A 12,991-nucleotide genomic window follows, 5' to 3' on the forward strand; every position below is an offset into this window, starting at 1 on the left:
TGAGCTTCATTTACTGACACAAGAAAATCATAAAGATCTCATACGAGATTTAGTTACCCATAAAAACAGTCTGAAATACTTGCTTCCTGGCTAAAAGAATGGAATGTTCTTCAAAAGAATACAAAGATTTCTATCTACTTATTATAATAATCATTCTGAATTTAAAGACTATTTTTCTGAAGAAAATAGCTTAGTGTTTTGTAATGACATTTCTTCTCTTATGAAGACACTTTGTAATGAACATCACCTAACAGAATGGCGCTTGTTCATTGATTCCTCTAAAGTTACTTTAAACGCTGTGCGTCTGCATAATAGCAATAAATTCCCATCAGTACCTGTGGTTCACTTTGTTAGTATAAAATTTTTAAATTTATATTGGAAAAACTTAAATATGCAGTGTATGAATGGAATATTTGTAGTGATTTGAAGGTAATAGCACTTATTTTTGGTCTGCAGCTTGGTTACACAAAGTACTGTTGGTTTTTGTGCGAATGGAATAGTAGGGACAGAAAAACCATTTCATTAAAAAAGAATGGCCTAAACATGAATTACTCATTCCTGAACAGAAAAATGTGAAACATGACCCATTGTGTAATCCTAAAAATTTGTATCTATCTCCATTCAATATCAAACTAGGATGCATGGGGAGCACTTTCATCAGAAGATTTCAGGGGTATGAAGGCAAATGGAATCCTAATGTGCTGGCTGATTATTGTTGGACCATCAAGAGGGATACTCTGCAGGTGAAATATAGTAGAAAACCATCATTTTTTACTTTCTAGGCGAGTCAAATATTTGAAATAAGAATGCAGAAAGTATTAAAATGTTTGAAGTTATAAATGCCTGTCTCTTGGAAACCTTACGTGATGGAGAAACTGATATATTTGAATTCAGGAGAAAAAATACTATCAGAATTATATATTTTTCTTACCGACACAAAAAAAATCTTTTTTTTTCCCCATTGATTACACTGATAAACATAATTTTTGTTTCCTGACATGCGATATATGATTTAAATCTGTTTTTTGATGCTGAAAACAAATATGAATTCATCTTTCTATCAGCCACCATTTTTGAAATTTTTTAAAATTTTAATTAACGGATATCTTTTATTTTTCAATGTATAGTTAGCATTTTAAGTTCCTATATTGTATTTTGTTAGCTCATTTTTTATTGTTTTACTTTGTTAATATAATTTGTAAACTATAAATAAGCAACACTAGACAGAGAATTAAACCATATCATAGTCACATATTATATCATATCTAATACTGAAGAGTGAGCCTTCATAGGCAAAATTAATCATGTCTGCAGGTCAAAACATGTAGCTGAAAACACAGCTGTTTTATTTGTATTAAGCACTGGATTTAGGAATGAATTAATTTTTTCAATCTTACCGTAAAGTCAAATAGAAAAACATTTACACCTTTAATTAAAAAGCATATCATTTGTACTTTCAGTATAAAATTGGTGATCAGGATAAGAAGTGGGCTCCTCATATAGTATGCACTAATTGTTCTGTATATTTAAGAGAATGGCTGAAAGGTACACAGAAGGCTTTGACATTTGGTGTACCTATGGTTTGGTGTGAACCAAAGGATCATGTAACTCATTTTTACTTTTGTTTAAGTGTGTCTGGAATTTCTAAATAGTCTAAACATACTGTAAAATATCCTTCATTGCAATCTGCAGTCAGGTTGTACCTCTCAGTGAAATTAGTCCAGTTCCTGAGTCACCTGTGAATGTTTGTTTTGAAAGCAGTAATGAAAAATCAGGCAGTACTGAAGAAGACAACAATGATTTTGATTTTGAATTATCTTCCAATAAGCCACATCTTACACCACAAGGTGAATTAAATGACTTGGTTAGAGATTTAAATCTATCAACAAATCAAGCTGAACTTTTAGGATCAAGACTGCAAGGTTGGAATTTACTTCAAAAAAATACAAAATTTCAGGCTTTTGAAGCCGACAAAAAGAACTTTCTCAGTACTTTATTGATGAAAATAATTTGGTTTATTACATAAATATTGATGAGCTTATGCTGCACTTAGGACAAATTCATAAACCTGAGGACTGGCACCTTTTCAGATTCATTCAAGTATAGTTTAAAACTGGTTCTACTACACAATGGTAACAAATATCCTTCGATACCAATTGCTTATGATATTAATTTGAAAGACATATGATATGATGAAAGACATTCTTGAAAAAATAAATTATAAAAAACATAGCTGGAACATATGTGGTAATTTGAAAGTTATAGCTATTTTTTTATGCATGCAGTTAGGCTATACTAAGTACATGTTATGACACCAAGGAGTGGAAGAAATGAGACTACTACTTAACTACAAATGGGAAAAATATTATTCTTGAGTCCTCAGTTGAACCCAAACAAATAATTTTGCCACCTGGGTATCAAGCTAGGACTAATGAAAAATTTTGTAAAAGTAATAAAGAAGTATAGTCCCGGATTTTTGTACATCAGGCAGAAATTTCTGAATGTAAGTGAAGGAATATTAATTTCCTCAATTAAGAGAGCTGGTCAAAGATGAAGTATTTAATTTAATTTTAAATAATGTTGGGCTTCACTTAAAGACGTTTGCAAAAATTTTCTCTGTATACAAAAATACGACAATTACCACGATATTGTTAATTCTTACTTCATACAGAGCTATGGTATGTAATATGTCTTTGAAAATATATTTCCTCACTCACATCTGGATTTTTTCCCGGACAACCTGGGACACGTAAGTGACGAACACGGTGAACGTTTCCACCAAGACATTTTGGTGATGGATGTAATGGGAGGTGCAATACTAACATGCTAGCCGGTACTATGAGATAAAATGCTTCAAGTGTACTTTTACCAGTAACTTATGACTTAATTTACTAGTAGAAGCTTCTTGATATCTCAAAGTATATAATTTTTGTTTTGAAAAATTCCAGACGTTTTGATTTTATTATACGGGTGTTTAATTTTCAAGTGCTAGAATTAGTTTTGATGGCTTCATGCTTTTATTGGAGAGGACTCGAAAGCAAACAACGCACTGTGGCTTTCCATCCCATAAGGTAAATTCATAATTTAAATAACTATCATCGTACAATCTTGTCCTTTTAGTAATCGATTCACTAAATGCAGATAGATGGCTCACTTAGTTTTTTATAAATTTATCCATTTTGCAGAAGAATCTAATTGAAAAAAAAAAACAGTTACATCGTTTGATCGCAGACTAATAAACTGATAACCTCAATTATTATTTTCAATGAAACTTCGCTTTTAAAAACTTAAATAAAGGCACCAGAGCCACGGTTCGCATTTGAAATTAAAGTGACATTCTGCAATTCATTACACCTCTTTTATACTACTCAGAGCACGACGTGTTGAAACGTATATGCATATTCACATGACGCTCTCACCGAATACTATGCAATCAGACTAAATTACAAGGAGCCCGTACACATCAAGTTGGTACCTATAAATTGATCATGTTTGTAAACTTCATACCAGTCGCTATCATCGCAGCTAGTAGTTTTACCTAGGTTTAATTGAGTTGTGGTGGGAAGTCGAAAAATTTTTGTTATATATTTTTTTACTTTTTGGAGGTCGGGGAGCTAAAAAAGGTTGAGAATCATCGTATGTGTTAAAATGCCCGGTTAGACATGGCACTTTCAGCTACAAATCATTCAATTCTTCCTCTGAAGCAATATCTAACGGTGTCCAGGAGGTTAAACAAAACAAATATGACAATCACCGGTATAAGCTAATTGGTAACAACTACTTGCTGACATAGACCGCAAACTATTTGTATTTGTAATAATAACCTATACTTATGTAGCTGAAGATTTTAAAATTCAAATGGAATTTTTAATGAAATATTTTAATTACATTTATTTTGCAAATTTGTGTTTTGGGGAGGGAAAACAGATAAGATCTTAAAACTGAATTAAAATATTTAAATTTAATATACGAGGGCACATGCCTAGTGCGGTGTCAACAATAGAAATATAATAAATTTAATCTTGTTACATTAAAATATATTTTTTAATTTATTATGTGTATGATAAACTGTTGTTTAAGTTAGGTAATAATAATTTTGCATATCTCTTAGCATTTCGGAGGCCAGAAGTGAAGAATAAGAACATTTTGACAGCAGCGTTTCCGAATTGGTTTATGTTTGTGTTTTGATTAAGTTTGAATTAAGTCCTAGTTATTTGTGTAGCGTTAAAATAAAGTTGCAGTAGTGTATGTACATATATATGTTTTTTAAATTAAATTTGATTTTGAAGAGTGAAGGAAATTTTTCAAAGTTGTTTCAAATTCAGTTTTGCCTTTACCGGGCTGTTTGTTATTACATCTCGTAATTAATTACTATCGCTTGAATGTCAAGTTCGATATTTACATTATATTTAGTTGTTAGTTTTTTTTGTTAGATCAATAGATAGCGTGTGAATTGACGGCAGTGAATACTGTCTGTTAAAAAGTATCTTCAAGTAATTGGAGTTTCAATTGTGTAAAATAAATCATTGTTCATAATGATACTATACATGGTCGACGTTTTGTGTGCAGGTTACTTCAGTATTTGTTTGCTGTTTTAGGGTTTTGTAACCTACATTATTTTTGTGCATTAGCGGGAATATTTTTTTATCAATATTTTGCCACCATAATAATATTTTTACAGTAAGTACTTAGGTTTGGTTATTTGATTTGTTGGTATGTTAATGATCTGATGTTTAAAGTTACTTGTAATGGATATTTTTTATCACTAGTGTATGTGCTTTTTTTAAATTGCATCAGCTTTTACATTAATACTGTAGAGAATCTGTTATAACATTTATGAATAATGTTTGTTCAGATCTGCCCTACTAGAAAGCCAATTTTAGAAGTATTATTACGAAGACGTGTGATTTCAGATTAATTATAGGCCTTTGGTTAATATTGGGAATTGTATGGAGTTTGATGTTACTCTAGTAATTACCATTCTGCGATTTAAATTGTTTTCTGTTGTGAGAGACATTGTCCTTGCATCATTTTAATATGGATGAGAAACAGGCTGATATACCATTATTGCTAAAAAGATCATTACATCACATTACACTTTATTGTCAAGGAGTAATTATGCAGGTTGTTTTAGAAATAAACAGAAAAACTTAGGCAGTGGATTCTTGAATATAAAATCTTGTAAAATATTTTCCCCTATATGTGTGAATGAGAAAATTTTGTTTTCTGTTTGTCTGTGTGTTGTCTTTTTATATATTTTTTTCAATAAAAATTCACATTTGAGAATGGATTAAGATGCTTCACAAAATTTGTGTTATACACGATCAAACTGATATTCTGCATGAAAAAAATAAATATGGAAAATTTCTGTTTTAAAATTTCAAAGTGGTAGTGACCATGTTTAACTCATTAGCATTTAAATTATTTGTTTCTTTCAAAACTTTTTTAGGTACTTACGTATTAACGCCACTGCAGCTACAGCTTTATTTAAAAACAAAGTAGTCAGTCGGATTTCAGTGGAAAATATGCCGAAACAGATTCAAAACAGAATATAAATGGTATTTATATTTCTTTATTTTATAAATATAATTTAACCAAACAACCTTCGCTCGCTAACCATGACCAATTAACACCGTAATTTTTTGAGTATTTATTTAATAAATTCAGTAATTATTGCAATTTGATTATTTAAATAATAATTGTAATTACTGAATTTATTAAATAAATACTCAAAAAATTACGGTGTTAATTAGTCAAGGTTAGAGAGTGTAGGTTAAGTTTGGTTAAATTATATTTATAAAATAAATATTTATTTATGTTAAACTCTATATCGGTTCATTTTCTACCGAAATCCGATTGACTACTTTGTTATTAAATAAAGCTGTAGCTGCAGTGGCGTTAATACGTAAGTACCCATTTTTATTAGATAAAACCTTAACCAGTCTATTATGAACTGAATGTCACCTTATTTATTTAAATGACACTTCTGAAAACAAAGTTGTAATCGTTAGTAAAAGTTCAGATTCCAAAATTGAAAAATAAATTATACTGTCAATATTTTCTAATTTTATTAAAGTAATATTACTATTTGGTAGATGCTAAAAAAGAAGCTTATTTGTATTATCATGGTCATGTTTGATGGGTGTTAAAGTAGTTAATTAACATTGTATATCCATTTCTCTCATTAGCCAAATTTTTTATATTTGTAATGATTAAATACTATTGTACATCTTTAATGTTAAGGGAAAAAATGAAAAACTAGCAGACAATGTATAACTTATTGCAATAGGGTACTTGCATATTAATGCCACCGCAGCTACAGCTTTATTTAGAAACAAAGTAGTCAGTCGGATTTCGGTAGAAAATGAACAGTCTCTTTATTAATTATAATAAATGGTTATTTATATTTATTTATTTTATAAATATAATTTAACCAAACTTAACCTACGCTCGCTTCGCTCGCTAACCTTAACTAATTATAATTAATACCGTAATTTTTTGAGTATTTATTTAATAAATTCAGTAATTATTGCAATTATTTATTATTTAAATAATCAAAACACTCCTGTTAATTAGTCAAGGTTGGCGAGCGAAGGTTAAGTTTGGTTAAATTATATTTATAAAATAATATATAAATAACCATTTATTAAAATTAATAAAGAGACTGTTTTGAATCTATGTTAAACTCTATATTGGTCCATTTTCCACCTAAATCCGATTGACTTTGTTTTTAAATAAAACTGTAGCTGCGGTAGCGCTAATACATAAGTACCTGTAATAGTAGCTAAATCATCTGTTTGACAGAATGGTTCTGAATTCTCTAGTCATCTTTTCTTTCTGTGTTTTATTGCACTCTCAAAGTTAGTGGTATCTATGTTAAACCTTTATTTATCACATTATGCTGTTGTTTATTATAAAGATTAGCTACACTAATTGTTTGTTTATAATAGAGTTAAAAATATCTGCAGGTTTTCTTAATTATTAATCAGAAATAAAAAATAATTTTTTCAGTGTCATTCATTCATTTTCCAGCATGGTTTGAAGGAGAATTGTATAATAAATTTTCATATAATTTTGTAGTTGGCATTTACATTATTCATGCCCTATTTAATTTTTGTAATTTTATGTTCCTTGTTCAGCCTCAGTTATTGACAAATTGTTTATGCTTAGTGTAAATGTTTACTTTAACTAAGTCCCTTTCTTAAACTATCATGTTCTTTTCTCATTTTTTGAAGATCACATTGTAGAATCCAATAATTATTGTTTTAGAGCTGAAATTTTCTTTACCACAACTCAGTTTTTTTTTACTAGTCAATTAATTTTCAGGTTGTCAGAAAGAACGTAACCATCTTCTGCTTCTTACATGGTAAAGGTATACTACAACTTGCTGTTGGTTCAACCTTTCTTCATTACTTCAGCCTGGGCTCTTATGTAAGTACTGAATGTTTGTTATTTTTAGGGCCTCAATCCATAACTTGAATGTTCTTCAAAGACCATGGTATGACACTCCTCCCTCTTTATCGCTATTTTAGGGGTCCATCAGCAAGTGGGTGGCTGGCCCTGCCTGTCGTACTGCCGTGGGAGTCCAGAACAAATGTTTTCAAGGCAGCCTGCCATGCGGGAAGCCATGTCCTCTACTATAGTAACTCCTTGTATATCCTGTAAGTCAAGAGACTCAGCCAGGGTCTCCCCAGTACTCCACCTGCAAAACATAGTTGGCCTGCCTCGAACAGGACCAACATCGGAAGTTGTCATTGTGATCCCCTGGTGGTGGAGTTCACCTGTGAACTCCTTAGAGACCTGCTCGTCTGGGATCCACACAGCTAATTCTGGTGAAGCAAAGTCAGGTCCACAACAGATCTCATCAGGCCCCTCCTGAATGTTCAAGCTCCTCCTCTGTTGAGGCAGACCATGTCTAGCCCTGCACAGATCCCTACATCACTGACCAAGTGCTAAAATCGCTGGCCGAAAGTGCACTGGTATGTATGGAGATCACTTGACAATTCTGCCAGGATTTCCTTGTACCATTCTATGTGAATGTTGGGGGAGATGTAGGATGAATAGTGATACACCCCATCAACCCTTGCCCCTAAATATCTGACTCACCCAATGTGTGTCCTGCATTGGCCAAATTGCGGCAGTGCCATCCGTAAACATTATCCAATCTGCATCAGGATGGAGTGCATATGGCTCGGAGACGAATGTAATTTCCGCGCCCGCCTTCAAGACACGCCGCACTAGCATATCGCATGCCAACGACAAGTAATTCACATTAAGTTGGACCACCTTCATCAACACATGCTGAGGATTGACCAGTTCTCCTTCCTGGTCTCCTTGTGGCATGTAGCACCGCCGGTGCAGTGCCCTTCTACATTACAAGATAGACACTTTGCTGGTCTCTTGCAAGCCGCCCGGTGGCCTGTTCTGCCACAGTTGAAGCAGGCCTCTACTCTATCCTCGCCTCTACAATTATTTGCTGTATGTCCAGCCTCCAAATATCAGTAGCATCACCAAGACAGGTCGACGATGTCCACCCTGCAGCAGGGCAGTCCTATGTGAATTCTACCCTTCTGAGGTAGTGAGGAAACAAGTAACGCCAGAAGTTGGCAGGTTGCCACAACAGTCTCTCCAAAACCTGGTCTTAGTTCACCTTCAGGTCACCCGGCATTTCTTGCCCGGCCACTGCCGCCAGCCCTTGTACAATCTTCGAGGCTTGAATGTCACTCTCCAAATCCGTTATTCTGAGAATGACTGATCTGGTCTTCGTGTGGACGTTTCCTTCTTTAATCGCCGACGATATGGCTCTGAATGCACCAGTAGCATCTTTGTCTTCCCTCACCTTAACTTCCATTCTGTCCCCAGCCTTCCTGATGGAAAGAATTTGTGTGGCTGCCAAGACCACCACCTCTGACCTGACCATTTTAAGTAATTCTGGGTACGATGTATTTCTTTTTACCACAAGTGTCTCTGTTTTGTGAGTTTCCTGTGCTGACTCAGCACTGCTCCACGCAGCAGGGAGCCTATCCATTGGAGCAATGACATGAAACTGGCATCTGGTCCTCCTGCCCTTGTAATTCATTTCGGATGAATGCCGCCATATCTTGTCCATATAATTTGTTCTGCAGCTGTCCGAAACAGCTGCCACTATTGTTCCTAAACTTTTGGTAAATATTGATAAGAGCCTGAGCTAAGTCGGTTCCATTGTCAGAATCCATGTATGCAATGTGGAACTTGTTGGTGATTGGGAGCCACACCCTCTGCATCACCAATCAATCTGGCTTCCACTGTGGCTGACACCACAGTCCCAGCTTGAATGCCGATTTTATTCAGAAGCCAGGTCACCTGTGGGTGCCTGGCCGCCAGGGTCTGGAGTGCCTTGCCCTCCTTCATTGCATTCATGTCTTGTTATGGACAGCATATTAATTGCCCTCTCATTTCTATCAGATATTCCAACAAAGATATTTCTGAAAACCTTTTTCGGCTAATCCTTCTTGATCAGCTCGATTAACTGAGGTGTGGTCACGCCATTGTCTACTGCATCCAAAATGGGAAGATGAAGCAACCAGTCCCGATCTGCGTCTGGGTGGTCATGTCTGACAACCCAGTCACGATCTGCATCTGGGTGGCATTGTTTGATTCTTAAAGGTGTACTGTTGACCTGCCTTCTGAGGTCCTTGACTGTGGTACTAATATCTGTCTTTGAGTTCCTTGATACTGTGCTTCATGTTCTTGTCAATAATTTTTCGTAACTCATTAGCCAGTCGTTCAAACTGTCTGACCAGTTCTTCTACCTGAAGAGGTACTTCCTCCTCGTCACTGGAGGACTGCCTTGATTTAAGTCATTTGGTCCCTCTCCTTGTCTCTGAAGCAGGTCTGGGAGGGAGACCCTTGGCCTGAGCATCCGCCAATGTTATGCCAGTAATAGTCTGCACAGTCATCACATCCATTTTGTTTTGCCTCGAGGTCATCAGCAAAGTAATCTCAAACGCTTTTTTCAGGATTCCTTCCGTAACGGTGTGTCAGACAGGAAAATTTTTCTTGTAACTTTGGGGGGCGGGGGGGTCAGGATAATGTATCTTAAAAGAAATAAGTCAAAATAAATATATCTTATGAATAATAAAATTAAATTATCACCAATGTTCAGGTAACAGTATAATAGTGTTAACAACTAAAGTTAATAGCACACAACAATAGCCCTTATTGCTTACATAAATGGATTTACTTAGATATATTAAAAATTGAAATTTTATTGTGGTTTTTTTGCCACAATAACGTTTCTTATTTGACAACAATTTGATTCTATATTTTTCTAATTCAGATTATAATGACATTTATTAATGTTTACTTTTAGCATATTTTCATTAAAATATTTTATTACAGTCCTACCTGTAATATTTTGTGATCAAGTTGATAATAATAAAGAATGTGATTTAAAATGTTTATGTCATCCATTTACAAAATACATGTAACTAAATTCAGATACGATTCAAATTCAGTGGAACTTGTTTAGTGTGCTAGATTATTTGTCTAATGATTATTGAATGATGTCAGTCAATAAAATTTTTTATGTTTCATTAAAAAATGCCTATTCAGGCTAGTCTGATCGTGAAATTAATTTTTACACATGTGTATTAAGTCCATGTCTTTCAACATTCAGATATATAGTAAAGGCATGTTCAAAGAAAGTGTCATCATTTGTTATGAATAAGATGGTTGAAGGAAATATAGGGTTGGGCATCTAAGTTTAAGAAAAATGTAAAAGTCATTTAGGAATAACTAATACTATCAGTTATTAGTAACTAACTAATACATAAGTTATTGAAAGTAAATAATGTAGGTCAATACTCTCCGGTGTCTTTTGTTTTATCAATTTGTGTATGAAAATGGTTTGCAAAGAGTCCCAAATATAGTCTGTTTATAAAGTGTTGGATGACAGAAACACATTATTGCAGTAGTCACAGTGTGATCAAACTGCTTTATCAAAGGATTGCTAGATATTTAAGAGGAAAATACTTTTTTAAAGGTAAGTGTAATAGAATTGCCTTTCTCACCTTATCTGAAAAAAACATAATTTCAAGTATTAGTATAAACATATTGAAACATAGTTATGAGGTATAACTACAGATTTAATCATTGGGTTTATTTCTTTCCAGAGTTTAAAGGAGTTAAAATATGAATTTTAAGAAACTGGATTCAATAAAAAGTAAAAGATTAATTTTTCCCAAATAGTTGTATTTAACATTGCAGCGAACTAACTAATGTACTGACAGGTATAATACTGATAGTTTACTGATTAATATGTTTAGAAAGTAAAATACAGGGTATATGTACAGGTGGTGCAGAGAAAGAGGAAAATTTGAGATAATTAGAAAAATGAAGTAAAATTACTAACATTTATTTGATGTTGAAAATATGTTCTATAAGAGTGGAAATTTCAGTATACATTACTTTTTAAAAATTACTTAAGTGCTGCCCATTTTTGCATGCACATTCAGTATATCGATTCTGAGCATGGCACAATGTATTCTCTGGGATGTTGGTGATTTCCTCTTCAAGCTGTGTTTTGAGTTGGGCAATGTTTGTTGGTCTAGTCTGGTACACAATGCTCTTCAGATGTCCCTGTAAAAAGAAGTCACAGCCTGAAAGTTCTGGAGACCGGGGTGACCAAGTGATGTTAGAGCAGTCCTTGCAATTATGTGATCCTCAAACAAACATCTTACTGTTGCCATATACTATCGGGCCATGTGTGAGCTGGCTCCGTCCTGTTGAAATCATGTTTGCTAAGGTCAAGATTTGGAAGAAAATTGAGCCTAGGAGCAAAAAAATCTCTAGTGTATCGACATAATGAGGTGTCACAGTGACAGCAAATCCCCCTTCATCTTTAAACAAGAAGGGCCTATCACCCCTTGACATGAAACTGCACAGCTTACAGTAAGTTTAGCACTGTAATGGATGCTGGTAAAGCTGAGCAGGGTTTGTTTGTTCCTAGTAATGGAATTTTTGCTTATTCATGTATCCACTTGAAAATGGGCTTCATCTGACATCCAAAGATTTTTAATAAAGTTAGCATTCTTGTTGTTTTTATACAACATTTTTTTCACAAAATTGTAGACAGAATATACAATAGTTACGTTTCAGTTCTTGGACAATTTGAATATTGTAACAATGAAATTTCAGGTTAGGGAATATTTGCACGCTCCGACGTCCAAGGCAGTTTTTCGCACAGAATGACGAGGACTTCTTACCACTACAGCTCTCACAGCATCAATGATTTCTGTTATGTGTTCAAACAATACAAGCTCACTTGGTTTTTTCAAAGTCGAACCATTTGAAGGTTATGAACCCAAGTTTTGATTGCGTGTGAAAAAGCAATTTGACTGCTGGGTGGGATCTCATAGTGTTGCCAAAACACTCTTTGTGCAGCTATCACACTGTCACTGTGTCATAAAGCATCCTTACAGCAACCGCATGCTCTACACTTTTCCACTGCTACATCACAATTAAATGTCTGTTACTGCCTTACAGTTTAACATCCTTCTCCCACTTATGGTATACCTATAGGGCTGCCAACATCAAATTCAAAATTTCTCGTTTCTCTGCACCACCTGTATATAGGAATATATAATTTTTAGTTATTGATTATTAAGTAGTTTTCAGTTTTACCTTTTTTTGGCTCAGTTTTTATTAAATCATGATAATAAAAATGTATTTATACTTAGTATAAATATAATTGTAATATATCAATAAACACTAGATCTAGGAATAGCTCTTTATCTTAAGTAGTAAGTAATCAAACCTTGCTTATTGATAAGTAACGTAAATATTTTTAAAATGAATTTAATACTTTTAAGAAAAAAATTATAAATGCTGTATGTAAAGCATATTTGCCAAGAGAGACTTTTTAAAAATAATTTCAATATATTTTAACATATAGATGCAGTCAGATATGTTAGTGAGTATGGCAAGAGAAAACTGCATCCACCTGAGTTTG

General features: G+C 33.7%; 1 protein-coding gene across 4 annotated transcripts in view; it reads left to right on the top strand.

Annotated features, from left to right (window-relative positions):
• Nucleotides 1–4,128: 4,128 nt before the first annotated feature.
• LOC142334330 (E3 ubiquitin-protein ligase SHPRH) overlaps nucleotides 4,129–12,991 on the top strand; it is a 126,951-nt gene continuing 118,088 nt past the window's right edge. The window contains exons 1-3 of one of the 4 annotated variants that reach the window (XM_075382282.1): nucleotides 4,129–4,245; nucleotides 7,327–7,431; nucleotides 11,154–11,270. The gene's annotated coding sequence lies outside the window, so the exon portion shown is untranslated. Of the gene's footprint in view, nucleotides 4,681–7,326; nucleotides 7,432–11,153; nucleotides 11,271–12,991 lie in introns of all 4 variants that reach the window. The other 3 variants (XM_075382280.1, XM_075382283.1, XM_075382281.1) reach the window with 3 other exon arrangements.

This window comes from Lycorma delicatula, chromosome 1, assembly GCF_047948215.1.
Source record: "Lycorma delicatula isolate Av1 chromosome 1, ASM4794821v1, whole genome shotgun sequence".
In the NCBI taxonomy this organism is placed as follows: Eukaryota; Metazoa; Arthropoda; class Insecta; order Hemiptera; family Fulgoridae; genus Lycorma; species Lycorma delicatula.